Raw genomic sequence first — 15,313 nt, forward strand, 5'->3', positions numbered from 1 at the left:
ATCTGCATATCTGAGGTTGTTGATATTTCTTCCAGCGATCTTAATTCCGGCTTGGGATTCATCCAGCCCAGCCTTTCACATGATGAATTCTGCATATAAGTTAAATAAGCAGGGGGACAATATACAGCCTTGCCTTACTCCTTTCCCAATTCTGAACCAATCAGTTGTTCCATATCCAGTTCATGGATAGGGCTACTGTGTTGCAATGGAAGGGGAAATGCTTCCTTGGAAATATGGCTCAGTTTCAGAGCACTAAATGATGAGAAGCCCTTTCTGTTTTGAAATCTGGTAACCTATGGCTCTCTGTGTGCTTGGAAACCTCAGCAACTGTATTAGTAAAACGGCCATGCAGCAGTAGAAGGAAAATAGGTTGCTCTGGCTTCATGCCACTACATTACCATCTGAGTAAATGGTAGCTAGCCATGTGTTCTGTCAAATACACAAGGCATGAAATTGGTCTAAGATTAGCCCTATGTGCCATTAATCCCGGAGTAGTTCTGGCCTTACAACAGCATACGATGAAAGAGACTTCTGATTGGTTGGAGAATATTCTGTATCAGGAGCACATCATTCCTTGGTTGTTTATTATAAGACTGAAAAGAAGCCACATGCCCATCTTGCTTTATGTTTTCCCTTTGCCGGCGGGGAGGGAATCAGTTAAATAGAATAAGCAAGCAGCTCACAAAAGGTAAACACCAAGAAGAGAAGATAACCAGATGGGATACTGTCAAGGTAGGTTGCATTTTTCTCTCAATTTAATGATAAACTCTTACAATTGATAAAATCTTCAAGCAAGCCTATGTTTGGTACAGAAAATAATTTGTGCAAGGGAAGCATCTGTTCATTATCATTCAAGGGTTTAATTGTATGTTTCTTATAACCTAGAGGTGTTTATATACTAACCACATGCATTTCCGTATGTCCAACATCTAAGAGAGAACAGGTTTTGTTTTGTTTTTTCGTCTCACAAAGAAAGGTAGCTTCAAATTAGGAAAGAGACAATATACAAGGAATGGAAGCTTGTGAAAACTCAAATGATTGTTCAAAGAATTCTACAACATCCAAAACCTATGGTTTCTAGGGATGGAAGGGTCAGTTTATTCTGGTCCACATCAATTTCACATGTACTTATTCATAAGTCCATTTCTTTTTTCCATTTGAATTTTTAAAATATATATTTGGGAATTCATATTTAAATTTGTATTTCATATGTACTTAAATATCCATTTTATCACAAAATATGTACTTAAATATACCATTTTATCTCAATGTGAATGCTTTAAAAACTTATTTTATCCTAAATACAAAATTTTAAAATGCTTTTTGGTACTTTCTTGATTCAAAAACTGTATCACAAAATTGGGGAAGTGTGAAAACTGAAGGCTAATTATGTTCTGATCTGTACATTTGTCTGGAAAGTTTGAATTAGATCAGGTCACTTAAAAATGTGGACCATTCTTCTCTAGCCCTAGAGGTATCAAGTCTACATCGGTAGTGGGCAACTTTGGGCCCATGGGCCAAAGCAGGCCAGCCAAGCCTTTGTGGTTGGCCAACAGGCTGCCTTCGTGAACCAAATCCACCTTTCCTATGCTTGACCATCATATGACTTCAGGTGTGCACAAGACGAGAAAGTTCATAAGAGGAATTCAAACTGTGGCTGCAAAGGAAGAATCAGGAACGCACCCCAAGAGACAGAAAAAGGCTTCAAATTCAAAAATTATCCAGTTACAGATAGGTAGCCGTGTTGGTCTGCCATAGTCAAAATAAAAAAATTCCTTCCAGTAGCACCTTAAAGACCAACTAAGTTAGTTCTTGGTATGAGCTTTCGTGTGCATGCACACTTCTTCAGATACACTGAAACAGAAGTTGCCAGATCCTTCTATATAGTGAGAAGGTGGGGAGGGGTATTACTCAGAAGGGTGGTGGGAATGGGTGATTGGCAGATAGCTGAGATGAGCCTGTCGTTAAGAGTCGTCAACAGGCTCATCTCAGCTATCTGCCAATCACTCATTCCCACCACCCTTCTGAGTAATACCCCTCCCCACCTTCTCACTATATAGAAGGATCTGGCAACTTCTGTTTCAGTGTATCTGAAGAAGTGTGCATGCACACGAAAGCTCATACCAAGAACTAACTTAGTTGGTTTTTAAGGTGCTACTGGAAGGAATTTTTTTATTTTAAAAATTATCCAGTTCAAGCTGCATATGTTTCAACCACCTGACATCTAACTTTCCCCCACTGCTCTTGTGCTGATGTAGATGGTGGGGGGAGGGCATTGGCAGCTTTCTGCCCCATGCCAAAGCCCCTCTACTACCCACCACTTGACAGGGTCCTGAACCAGCTGCTCCTCCTGTGGTGGAAACTTTAGGGAGAAAAGTACTGAACTCAAGGGCAACTGACACAATAAATGTCAGGTGCAGTTTTGAAGTTACAAAATTTATTGTTGAGGTCTCAGTCCCATTTCCAGAGTTATTTCTTTTTGTTTATGACTTGTACTCATATATTTACAGTGTAGTATTGATGGAATGTATTCAGTAATATTCTCTACTCCAGGTGCAATAAAAAATGACCTCAAAGAATGTGCTGTGGGGCATTTATCTATACTTTCATTGCAGCTTCCTGTATAGAATTAAGTGAAATTTTATGCCTGACTTGCTTTAATACCTTTAAGGGGTCCCAAATGAGTTCTTGTCCAAGGGCTCCCAAACTCTAGGGCCACCATTGCTTGCTTAGATGTTTAATCACTGAAGTAATCACTGAAGTAATGAACATAGTAATGAAGTAATGAACATAGGACAGAGCTGTAGAACCTTCAGCACTATTCAAAGATGGTAGCGCCTTGCACAGCATATCTTGGTAAGACAATACATGTAACACTAGTATATGCCTATGAAATTTTGGACAGAATGCATATCAGTGATACCTATTTCCCCAAATGAAGTTGTTGTTAAGTATAATTGTTTAATTTCACACAGAAATGGAGAATGCCTGTATGTATGTTGCTAAGGGTTTGACTGTGGAAAATTCCACTGGTGTTCTCTGCTAGCATTCACTTGAGTGTTTAACCTTAGAACATGTGACTAAGGTTTTTAATCACAAATTCACCGTTTTGAAAGTAGTTGCCTTTGCCTTTTGTTCCAAGGCACAGTCAGAGAAAGAGGTGATAAGATGCCTCTCCAGGAACTGCATCGCTTTAGGCTGGATACAGGCTAATGCAAACTATGGGAGAGACAGAGCATTTATTTCAGCTCTGATCATAATTATGTTATACATTTAAGAAAAAAAATCTATGCTTCCATATGCATATGATTTATACAACTTTCTAGATATGTCATTGATGTTTTCGTGCCTGTTTTTGAAGAAGTTCTGGTTTGAAGAATAATTATGGGCCTGGACAATTTATATTCCAAAAGGATTCAGTTTTTATGCATCCAATTGCTTCATGCTGAACAATATTAATATCCGCAATAGTTGTTTTAGCTCATATTGAATCCACTAATGTCAGGTGACCCAGGCCTTTATAGTCATGGCTTTACAGGACAGACAAGACTGGATACAACTAATGAAATTAATCACCAGGGGAACCATTTTTAAATATCCATCAACCCTCCCACTAACACACTTTTTTTAGATGAAAGGATGCAATAATAATAATAATAATGAGATCCTCCAAGAATAGGCCTACTCCTCATGGGTTGCCTTGTAGATATAGGGGAAGGACCATGGATATGCCTGCCCCTCTATCATTTATACTGGATTCTCAGCAATGTGAACAATAAGAATGATACATGATGAGTAAATATAAGAATGATCTACTTTAGTTCAATCACTATCAGTATTAGAAACATAGAGAAGTGAGGTGCCCCAGCGTACAATTCAAAAAGATGACATCAGAATTTACTGTAAGTGGATACATATTCTAATAGTTTGATTCACAACTATAGCCTATAAGCAAAAATACACAAAATATATTAGCAGCAGCGATTCATGAATGTAAATGTGGTGCTAATAGGAAAAAGAGACTAAGGAGTTACAGTACATAAATCCCCCAAAGCCCTCAGCCTAATTAGTGAAGATAAACTGGTTGACAGATTGCACAGCTCGAAAAACATACAGCAAAGAAGGTTATAATATTTATTATTGTGGTATAAAGATACTGATTAGACAGCCCTCACCCCCCCCATACATATAGATCTAATCGCTAGCTTCCACAAAGGATAACAACTTGCTCTGTCTGCTTGGTTTGATAAATTAATCCAGATCAGGTCCAAATAAAGGGATTTGCATTCTTTAGAGATTAATGAACTTCATGCTAGTAGAGAAGCATCCTCACCAAATGTGTTAATTGCATCGCTGCTAACTAGAACAAAATGCACCATCGCAGAACTGAGGGCAACTTCTCAGATTATACAAACACATCCATATGTAGGGAAATGTGCAAATCCAAAGTGTTGGGAGTTTAGGGTCCCTGGTAAGATGCAAATATAATAATACAATAAGAAGAATAAGAATAAGAATAAGAATAAGAATAAGAATAAGAATAAGAATAAGAATAAGAATAAGAATTAGAATTAGAATTAGAATTAGAATTAGAATTAGAATTAGAATTAGAATTAGAATTAGAATTATTATTGAGCGGCTTCCAACCGAATATTAAAAACACAATACAGCATCAAACATTAAAAGCTTCCCTAAACAGGGCCGCCTTCAGATGTCTTTTAAAATTAAAATAGTTGCTTATTGCCTTGACATCTCCTGGAAGGGCGTTCCACAGGGCGGGTGCCACTACCAAGAAGGCCCTCTGCCTGGTTCCCTGTAACCACACTTCTCGCAGCGAGGGAACCGCCAGAAGGCCCTCGGCGCTGGACCTCACTGTCCGGCACTGTCCGGGCTGAATGATATAAGCTCATAGATCTCCAGCCAGGCACAACCACACATTTATCAAGGTGAGTGCTTACACTTGCACAGGGTTCCTGCAACTTGTGCATTCACATGTAAGGAAACTGTAATACCTGTCCAAACACTATTCAAACTAGAGATGGATGAGCTTTCCCCCACTCAGTTCAGATTCTGAAAGCCTCTGAGGCTTAGAAACATCCTCCCCACCTGTCCTTCTTAATCGCCAAAGCATTCTCGTTGCCAGCCTGCCCCTTTCTATCTAAACCAGTGATTCCCAGCCTTTTCTTGGCCATGTCCCACCTAAGCATCTCTAAAATCCTGCTGCCCTCCTCCCCAATGCATATAATCCTTATTATTCAAAAAGTGGACTCCTATTCACATGGAGGAAGCCCAAAACAATGGTGACCGCTCCAACTGAGCAGCTACAGACTCTTGGGTTATTCTCTTCATGCAAAACCTTATTGCTGGGCCATGCTATACCAGAGCCAGTGACACGCCCAGCAAATACAGGGCTTGCATGGCATGAATTAGGGCAGCCACAAGAAATCTTTAGACATTACTGCTTTCACATAAAGTACTGCCACAGAGAAGAATTGTTCACTGGCACTAACATGGAGAGAATGAAGCAATTAGAAGCAATGAAGTTCTAAAAACTGGCACAGTAAGAATATTTTATGCAGTAGAACCATTTCTCATCATGAATGTTCAGGAATAGTTTGACACAAAAGGACATTACTGCCTCCACGCCCATCATTAAGGAAACTCTGCAATAATTCAGCATTGTGAACAGCGAGGAAACTGTTGCCAAGCAGGGTGTGGTAGGAGATGAAAGATAAAATGGATGGCAACCAGAGTCATTATAGGACCGATCTGGAAAGAGACCACCCATGAAGAATAGGTGATAGCTGTTTTATGTAGCAGCAAATTATGTGATGTGCTGTAGCTGGTGCAACTGCCAAGAACTTCATCCTGCAGGTGGAGTATGTTGTGGGAGAGCCTGGAGGTTTACCAGAAAGCAAAAATGCCTTGTGAACGTGTTTCTGCACCTCAGGTGCTTCTAGTTGAAAAGTGCCCCAAATTCTGCTAAATATAGATTATTCTGGGGTATAAAACATGCTTGAACCAAAACCATAGCCGTTAACAGCTGTCAAAGGTGGGATCTGGTAATTGCTTAAGGACTAAAAGAGCTTTCTTTCGCCTCCAAACTATAGTGCAGACATCATTAGTATGAAAAACAATAACTGCTACTTTATGGGAGTGGTCAAGTACAGAACGATGCTAGAGAGCTTCAAAAATGTAAGAGCTGTGTATGCAACCATAGGGAAAGGACCGAGCTTGCTACATGGTTGCATTCTTAGAATACAGGATGTGTAGTAAGAAAACATCTAAAAGTAGCACTCAGACAAGACTTTGGTCATTAGACTTTACTATGTCCTCAGAGACATCTCAATCTAACACAAACCCTCTCACGGATAAAGAGATATTTGCTAAGCAATGATTGCCCCTTAAATATTTTTGAGGGTGTTCATTTTGTTAGTTTTGCTTTTAGAAAGTCGACATAGTGTAATTGGCCAGGTGCCACATGCCTTGGCTTTTGTTTTGTGTTTTATATCTTTCCTAGAAGCAAACAAGAAATTATCCATACTGAAGGCAAGATGCTAGGGCTAGATAGACCCAGCAGATGCACCGCTCTCATAAAAGCTGCACTAAATTTTGATAATTATATCTGATTTCAAATAATAATGCTCTAACATGCAGAGCCTATTTATGAAAACTGAATTTCAATATTTATAGAATGTTTCATAGTTTCAAAAAATAGGCAATATGGGAATTATTATTGGAAAGATGCCTTTGTCTAATCTGCAATATCACCTTCTGGTCTCCTTCTACTCCCCAAAACCATCTGTTTCACTGATAGAGAGGGGAGATATATATATATATAATATAATGAAGTACATCTGGTTATATATATACTTGAGACATCAGAGAAGATAAAAGTCAAATGTTACATATGTATAATATACAAAATTATCCTCAGAATATATTTACTATTACTCAGCCTTCAATATTAATTTGACCTCATTTTATGGCAACATTTCCAGCCTCTCTTGGGTCAAGATTTAGTGTTCTTAAATATGACTGTTCATTACGCACACTGGCTTTTGTCTGGTGGGAAAAAAACATGTTTATAGGTCCTTATGTACAGAGCTGAGTCTGCATGCAGAGGGTAAATGTACCTACTTCAGGCAGCACAATGTGTGGAATGAGAGTGAGAAAAATGAAGGCAGAAATTGGTGTCTGAATGGTGCAGCAAGTCTTTTTAATGTGTTGGCCCTATAGGAAAGCAGGAGGAGGAGAAGAGGACAATCAGATGCCTAGGGGAAGTCTATTCTCCACAGTTTTGTTCCTTATTAACCAGTTTTCAGAGGCACACTGCCTCCAACAGTGGTGGCAGAACATGCCTATCATGGCTAATGGCCAGAGTTAGCCTTATCATCCATGAAGTTACCTTATCTTCTTTAAAAGGTGACTTATACTGCCTCAGTTTGCACATAGCACTAAGCCAAGCCTATGGCTAACTATAAATAGTGAGTGTAACCAAGAACAAAATAAACCACAAGCTTGGGCTCAGGTGTAGCACTAAGCCAAACCATTGCTTAGCTCCAGTCAGCATAGCAGCAAGGCCAGGGGAGGAGCCAAGCAGCTGTGATTTTTGCTCTGAGCACTTCCATGCTTGCTTGCTCATGCTTAGCCATGGTTTGACTTGCATGTGAACAGAGCCCCTGAGCCGGAACTTGGGTCTAGCTCAGTATTGTGTACATTGAGTGGCTGTGGCTCTCTTTAGAAAGGGGTCTTTTCTGGCCCTACCTGAAAATGTTGGGGGTTGAACCCTGGAAATTTAGAATGTAAAGCAGGTGCTCTACCACTCACCTATGGCATCTATAACTACTTAAAGCATGAAATCAAAGTTTTGTTTGGTAAATTCCAATAAAGATATGGAGTCCAGTCATCTCTAGTTGCAGTCTACCTCTTCAGTTTCCCTGGTTCCAACTCCAAAAATATCAAAAAGTAAGCCACAAAGCTATGTAATATTCCTTTCTGAGCAAAAATTATCACTGGAATTTATCTGAATTATCTGGTTTTTCAACCTGGCAAATAATCCATCTTGTGGCTATAACATCTAACACAGTTTGCTGCACTGCACAAATGTCTGGGCTTGTATGGTTTGGAGGACTTATTGAGGACAGCTGGATGCAGTGTAAAGAATGCCCAAATAATAATTATCTCCTACAGGTTGGGGGGGTTGATATTATTTTCATTTATGAATTTCTTCCTAAGAAGCACCTTGAAGTGATTTCAAAATACTATAAAACGGTTAAAACAACTGCAGGCATAACCCCCCCAGCAATAGAAATTCTGAGGTATCTATTTAAAAAACAACAACAACTCCACTCAGAAGGCTTGGTGAAAGAGGACAATCTTCATTAGATGCCAAAATGACAACAAATATGGCACCAGCTTGATATGTAACGTGAGTGAGTTCCAAAGGGACATGGATTACTTGCCACCTGGAGGCCTTTAGCAGTTCTCTTCCATACTGAACTGCACAACATGGGCCAGTTATGGCATTTCTTGATTTAAGTTTAGAGACTCTTAACAACAGCAGAATGTGGAGATTTAATTGTCTGAAAACCAGGGTTCAAATCAAATCAAAGTGGACAATTCTCTAGAACCACCTGCCATTTTCATAGTATTCCAGCTCATTTGCTCTCCCAGTTTCTTGAGTATTATCCTGTTAAGTAAAAGAAGATAATGCCTGCTGTTTTCAGATAGCTGTTACTTCTCTTGAACGTTTCATATCATATTGGGTTCCTTCCCCACCCCCTTCCAATTCAAGCCACACTTCTTCTCAGAAATTATCAGAGAATTGGCCCTTGTTTCATCTTGCTCAGCATCTATTAATAGAACTTCTTTTGATCATTAAGAAAAAGAGCATTTTATGTCCTTTTTATTGCCTCATAATATTGATGAATTCGACCCACATTGTGATTCATCGCTTCAGTTGGTTTGATGTACTATAAGATGGTTTTAACAGGCCTGTTGACTAGAAGGTGCCTTGGGTTTTTTTGTTTTATTTTTATATTCTTTATTAAAAATAAAAAGAATTATAAGACAGAAGACAGTAAAGAATATAAATATCCCCCCCCCTAACAATAGAGATTCCTTGGTTTTTGAAGCTTTTAAAGCTTTCCTGTGGACAGTCTCTGGCTGAGAAAGATAAGAAGTAGTTATCCCAAATATGTAATTGTCTCTCTAATATTAAGGACCTCTCTTTCCACCTTAATTTCCAGACAGGCTCTTTTTCCACAGCCCGCCTTAACTCTCCTGGGCCTCCCTCCCTCCCAAACATCAAGACTGCTGGTAGCTGCACAGATCACAAGTTATAGAGATCTTTATTTGTTAATCTGCCAATTTATAGCACTCTAGTCTGCAGGATTGGGACAGGTCACAACAACACATTAAAATATAACAGACCGAATGCTCATAAATGTCAAACGGGACCGAAATCTAAACTACAGTTCTCCAATAACACTTGAATCCTGTCTACTCAACAATGTTTCTGGCATGTGGTCAGGTTGAGCTGATTTGTCACCTGAGAAACACATTCCAAAAGAATAGCCATGTTTAGTTTGTTAAAGAAGAAAAAGGTGCCCTTTGATACCATGAAGATAAAGAAATGCATTTTGGGTGAGCTTTCAGACACAAACACAAGAATAGCCACAATCAAAATTTACCCTCTGAATACAATTTCTTCTTTACAAAATTAGAAGGCCATGAGATTGTGTTATATACATTTGTGTGTTAGGTTAGCAAGATAGTGCATGGCAAAGGTTTGAGGATTCAATAGCACCCTAGACACATCCATGCAGGACGCAGGCCAGAGGTGCCATTAGAAAAAAAGGACAAGAGTTGTTTCCGCAGCAGAGTCTTTGATAGGATCTGTAGCTGTAACTTAGCTAGCTAGCTATGCCTTTAGTGACAGCAGCTTCCTCAGCCTGTTTTAGCAATTGGCTCTGAAAGACATGGAGAGACTGTGGTTTTTACTGGTGTTCTGCGCTAGCAGCCTTGCACCCAACCTTGCTTGAGAATTCTAAGAAGCCAAGAAATCAGTGCAGTTTTGAAATCAGAAATGAAAATCATATTTGAAAGATTCAGTTCTCCATCTTGATTCAGAATGGCATTCACTGTTACGATGGCAGGGAGGAGGAAGAGGATCCCGGCAAAGGGTGTAACCGGGACTGGGACACATTGGGGCGAGGAGATGGGGGAGGAAATACTCACAGGGTGGTGGAGGATGGCATGGGGATGGAGTTCAGTGCACAGGAACCAGAGCAGCAGGACCCATCACCAGAGGACACGGCAGACTCCAAGGCATAGGGAGCAGCAGGAGAAGCACTCTAGGAGGCTGAGACAAGCAGGGGCCCACAGCCCAGCTCTCTAGCTGGCCAGGTGGGGCTCATTAGCTCTGGGAGGAGGTATGTGATTCCTCAGCTGGAGTTGGCTAGGAACAGGTGAGGGTCAGGTGTCTCATCAAGCCCAGGTGCTGCAATCAGCATGCAGAGTACAGAAGGGGCACAGAGCTGAGGTGCTGTATCTGCTCAACTGCCTATGTTGATGAACCTTGACTCAGATGCCCCTGCACCTCTATGGGACTCTTCTTTAGGTTTGACTCTGGACTGTATCTTGACTGGGGGACTTCAGACTTAGCTACTTGGATTGACCCTGGTCTGCATTTCCTGGCCTTTGCTTGTGTGGATTGACACTCAGACTCTGAACTTTGGATTTGCTGCCAGGTAGGCCAGGGGTTCAGGACATCCATTTACTTCCAAACATAGATGAAGAACTTCTTCTTGGTCTTTGGAAACATCATGTAAAATTTGGTTCTGATATCTTAAGCGGTGCAAATGTGATGTCTTAAGTCCAAATGCAGAGCAGACAAATAACTACGTAAAATAGATAGTACAGTAGATTGTTCTGCTTCATATCTGTATTATTAAAGCAAACTTGCATAGTGGGTATATCTTTGTTTATAAGAGGCAGCGAACCTCACTTCCTGGTGGACAGTAATGCTAAGCCTTCATGGGTGAGAGACCTGAGTCTATGGCTACAATCCTATCCACACTTACTTGGTAGTATTCCCATTGACCTCAATGGAGCTTACTACGAAGTAAACATGTATGAGATTGGACTGTTAGGTTCTCCCCCACCCGTACAATAACTGTTGGAAACTTCAATTAAATCCAGATGATTACCTTTGCAGGGGAATAACATCACTTGGTCAGAGAAGACTTCACCAAATGTCATTGATACATGTCGAGTCCCACCTCCCCAAACCTGAGAATGGCTTTGCTAAGCAGCTTTTATCTCTTCATCCCATTTCTAGGTTATATAATTTAGAAGGCATTGCAAAGAAATGAAATGTAGCAATGTCCCTAGAGATCAATTATAGGATGCTACAGATGTCTGCATTCCACTGCTCTGACTTCAAAAATACTAATGATTATGAGAAGAGGGAGTAGAAATTGTGTGTAAAACATTTTACCAGCATTGCACCATTGCTATACCAGCTTTTTGTATAGGACGGACACTTTGCTTTCAGCCAGGGGATCATGGGACCATAGGAAAGTTGTGCCTACCTGGAAAAGCATCATAGCAAGGAAAAGGTCAACCTGGCCCCATCCACCAAGCAGAGAACAAACAGCTGCAGGAAGCTCCATTCTCCCCATCCTATCAAGAACAACTCTGGCTCCCCCTGCCAGGGGTAGACTTTGGTCTTCCAAATTTCAGCTGCGCCCAGTGTGAGGCCTTCTGTTCTGCTCAATTCACAATGAATACTTATGAATATGTCATAGTTACGGTGCCCTGCAACGCCCCCTATGCTTGGTACCCCTTGTGACGGGACTGGTTGTGCTGTCCTAAATCTGCCTCTGGCCCTGAGACCACAGAAGCAATGGGAAGATAACCCCAGCCTGTGGCAATGGCCAGAGGAACAAGGGCTCTTACGGCATTTGTTTGTTGTTGTTGATATGGTTGTAATTTGTTGTATTCTGCCTTGGAAATAATTTGATCAAAAGGCAGGGCATGCATTTATAAAATAAACTCAATACATATAATCTGTTCTTCTCTGTCACACCAGGGCCTTTTTTCCTACCACTGATTTCATCACAGAGGTGGGGAGGATTATTTTCCTGGAGACTGCAGCTGGGGAGGGAAGGGTAAAACATTCCACCCCCTTGTGCTGTGGTCCTGATAAAAATCTGCTCCCTACACTTACTGTTTCCGAAGGGGTAGTCATCTTAGTCTGCTGCAGGAAATGCAACATGGACTCTAGTGAGTGATAGCTCGAAGACTAACCAATTTTATTGTGGCATAGGTTTTCATGGATTAAAGTTCACCACTTCATCAATAAGCAGAAACACCTGATATGGTTCATAGTGATACATTAAGCAACAACATACCCACAACAATGCTACAATTAATACACTAACACAGCTTCTCCCAAACTGTGGTCCATGATCTTCATTCAGGGGATCCATGGTGTGTCAGTGGATTTGTGGTTGAAGATGGGAGATGGCAGGTCCATTGCATTAAATACTCATGTTGATTTTAATTGTATTTTACTGCTTTTTAAATTCCCTATATTGCATTTTATTGTATTACAATTTGATAATTAAATCTAGCAAAGCACATTACAATTGCTATAACAGGAAGTCATTAAGTAGTCCTTTTCTGGTTAGCAATTTTCAGGTGGCCTGGGGGGAGGGTGGGAGCGAGAACCAGTGCACTAGTAAAATTAGCACCAAGACCACTTGATAGGGTTTTTTTTAATGGCCAAATACATATCGGTTATTTTGGACCAGGGATCAGCTCTGGATATTATATGTGAAACCTTAGCAAACAGTGTGCCTGTGAGCATCAGCAGTATGTTATTGCTTCATCACTGAGTAACCACTGAGTAACAGAGACAGTTTTGTGCCCTGGCAACTCTCCTTATAAATTAAACACTACAGACATGTAAACATTATGCACCACTCTTGCCAGACTCGGTTTCTTGACAGAGCTCCAAGTTTCAAGAGAGCAGCATTTCTCTAAAAGTTAAGATAGCTTAGCAAAAGAAAAAAGACGCTTTAGAGGTGTGTGTGTGTGTGTGTGTGTGTGTGTGTGTGTGTGTGTTTCTCTAAAAGGGAAACACGCACAATCTCTAAAGCTTCATTTTTCCTTTTTGCTAAGCCATCTCATCTAAAGCTTGCCAGCAGCGTTAGCCCAGCTTGGGTTCCGTTTCAGTCACTTTCCCAAACCCCATTACTGCTGAGTTGTGGATTATCCTTTTCTTACAAACTTGAGCCACCTTTGCATGAAGGTGAAACTTATAAATTATCAAAAGAACCACAAACAGTGCATAAATTAGGGGCAATGTAAATTGAGAGGTTAAGGTGCATAACAGCTGGTCATTGTGCACATTCACCAGGCCTTATGAACAACGTGCATGAAATCTGTCCAAGAAATTGTGTATATCACCTGATCTGTATACATGCTCTCCAACAGCTCTTGGTGAATGTGCATGCGTCAACTGAATTTTGTAGGTTATGCAACCATTATGAATAATCCTCAGTAGGCTTTGGGTAATCTCAAGAAAGCCTTGGGAGGGGGGGTGCATAGGTCAACTGCATTTTGTACATTCTCCAAGCATGTTATCTAGTCAGTATGCACAGTCTCCAGGAAACATGCCCTTGTTTTCTACCTCTAGTCCAGAAGTGTGCAATCTGCACCACTTGGATTGCTTCTAACCTACTGCTTGACCTTGCCTGGGGCACAACAAACCCTCCCACTGATCAGCTGGGCAGTGAAAAGAATGGGTGAGGCTCCAGTACACCTGAAGCAGTCGAGCTTCATATTTCACCATAGTGAACAAGAGAGAGAGAAAACAAGTGCATGTTCTAGAGTGGAGCAGAGCTGGGGAACGTGATCCTCCAGTTGTTGGGCTACAACTTCTAATATCCCTCCCCACTGACCATGCTGGCTGAGGCTGATGAGAGTCTAGGATGCCACAAGTTCTCTATCCCTGTTCTGGAAGTTGCACTTTTAAATTGGAGTGAGGTTTTCAATACCATTGCCTTCCCAAAGAAAGAAAAACTGGCCAAGCTAGTTGTTAGAAGAAGAAACAACCCAATCATTTTCTCTCCCACTGGAACAGCACCAGCTTTGAGTCTTCTTGCTCCCATTCTCTGATGTAGTGCCACTTTGGAGCATCTGTGGAAAAATGAAACAGTAGCTCCGATCTGCTCAAGTGTTCACTACAGCACAAAAAAGGAGTCCAGAATATATGGGGGTGGAGGGAGAGCTGTCAAAGCTCAGGAGTGCAAGCAGTTTCCTGAAGAAAATCTAAAATATACACAGAGCCACCACTGAAAAGGCCCTTTCTTGGGTACTTGCAGTTTCTCTCTCATCCAATGCAGGGATCATTAGGGAGGGCCTCATTTGCTGATCTAAGGTTTTTTCACACTTTATTTGGGGGATGATTTCACAAGTTTTTACTTAGACATTACTGAGGAAAAGCAAGAGGAAGAAGGAGGAATTCATGTTTTTGTCACACTCTGTTCCGCCTTGTAATTCCCATGATTTATTTAACAAGATTTATATAACACTTAATTTAGAAAGCCTCTAAGTAGTTACATAATGTAATATATAATCATAAAAATACCAGCCATATCAACATACTTAAAAAATATGTAGGCATAACAAAATTATTAAAATACTGATGAAACCAACTGTTTTAAAAACAAATAGAGATAATTTTTTTTAATGTATCTTTAATTTTTCGACAACAAATCTTATAGCTAGATTCTTAGTTATCTCGCATTTGGAATGTCAAAATGCTCACAAATACTTGTGGAAAGATGATATGGTGTTTGAAATTCCTGCCTAGTACAAATGAATAAGCAATAACATTATCAGCGTATTGTGATTGTCTTTCATGTTCAGTTTAGTGCAGACCCTTCTAACCAGACTGACTCATATTGGGGAAAACATGTGCATTTTGTCAAGTTTTTCACAAAACTGTTTGAGAGTTGAAGTTGGAACAGAAAGTTATGGGCTAATAAAAACCAGCTTTCTTATCCCATTCACTTGTCCAGTCCTTTTCGAAGGAAAACCACCCATGCAGATAGAAGGTAGTTTAATATTCAGTTGGTGGAGCTCATGTTTCCAGGTTCTTCCAAATAAATACTTCTTACTCCTGAATAAAGGAGCTTTATATTTAATCTGGATGCAGGAATGTTCATGCTAATGTAAAAGTTCCATCACAAGAGGATTTAAACACTTCCTAGCAAAATGGGGGGTGGGGGGCATAGCT

Source organism: Podarcis liolepis (genome assembly GCF_965112155.1).
Source record: "Podarcis liolepis genome assembly, chromosome: 8".
In the NCBI taxonomy this organism is placed as follows: domain Eukaryota; kingdom Metazoa; phylum Chordata; class Lepidosauria; order Squamata; family Lacertidae; genus Podarcis; species Podarcis liolepis.